Here is a 966-nt window from a genome sequence, read left to right as displayed (position 1 = left end):
TCCCACATAACTCTCAGGGTCTGTTCGTTTTTCTTTGTTCTTTTTTCTGAGTTTTCCTGGAACAGAGTTATATCCAAGTGTTTGTCTTCATTTCCACCTATCCTGTCTTCCACTGTTTCAAATCTGCTCCTCAGCCCTTCTATGACACTGTCTTTTTCTGAAATCTTGTTGTTTATCTTCTGGATTTCTAATTGTTGTTTTTGTATAATTTTGAGTTGTGAACTTATTTTGGCATTTTGTTCCTGCATTATTTTCTTGAATTCTTCCATTTTTTTCTCTGTATTTTCCATGAATGTTTCTGCCTTTTCCAAGAATTTGTCTATTTTTTCCTCTTGTTTGTCTGTTATTTGCTTCAACTCTTGGAGAATTCTGAGTATGATAGATTTTAATTCCCTATCAGGTAGTTCTAGTGACTTTTCTTCCACTGGAAAGTCATCTGGTGTTTAATTTTGGACACCTACTGGATCCATCCTGTCCTGGTTTTGTAAATGTTTTCATATTGTCTACTGTCTTAGGGACATTCAGTAGTTATTTTTCTCAATTATTGATGGTAGATTTGTTTGTTTCATCCTTTTTTAAAAAAAAATTGGCTATGTCTGAGCAGGCGGGCTGTGTGTTGTTTGCTCTTCTGTTGGCACGATACTTTTCACCTCCTTCTTCAATTGACAGGGTGAGACCCTCAGATATGGTACAGCAGAGCAGGTCTAGCTGAAGGGGAGTTACTGGGTTGGGTTGTATGTGGCACTTACTACAGCCACTAGGGCGGGTTGTTAATCAGTGCAGGGCAGGTTCTGGTAGGCCGTGCCTGTGCTGCTTGGTGGTGCGATGTTAAGCGCACTGTGCAGGTAGGCAGGAGGGAGGGGGGAGATTGTTATGTGTGGAGCTAAGTGGATATGGGAGAGAGGAGAGAGGAACAGGAGCCAAAAACATAGAAGAAAGCAAAAAAGAGTGCTAGGGGAGCTTGCC

The sequence above is a fragment of the Trichechus manatus genome, unplaced genomic scaffold (genome assembly GCF_000243295.1).
Source record: "Trichechus manatus latirostris isolate Lorelei unplaced genomic scaffold, TriManLat1.0 scaffold00033, whole genome shotgun sequence".
NCBI lineage: Eukaryota > Metazoa > Chordata > Mammalia > Sirenia > Trichechidae > Trichechus > Trichechus manatus.
This window is presented reverse-complemented; position numbering follows the sequence as displayed.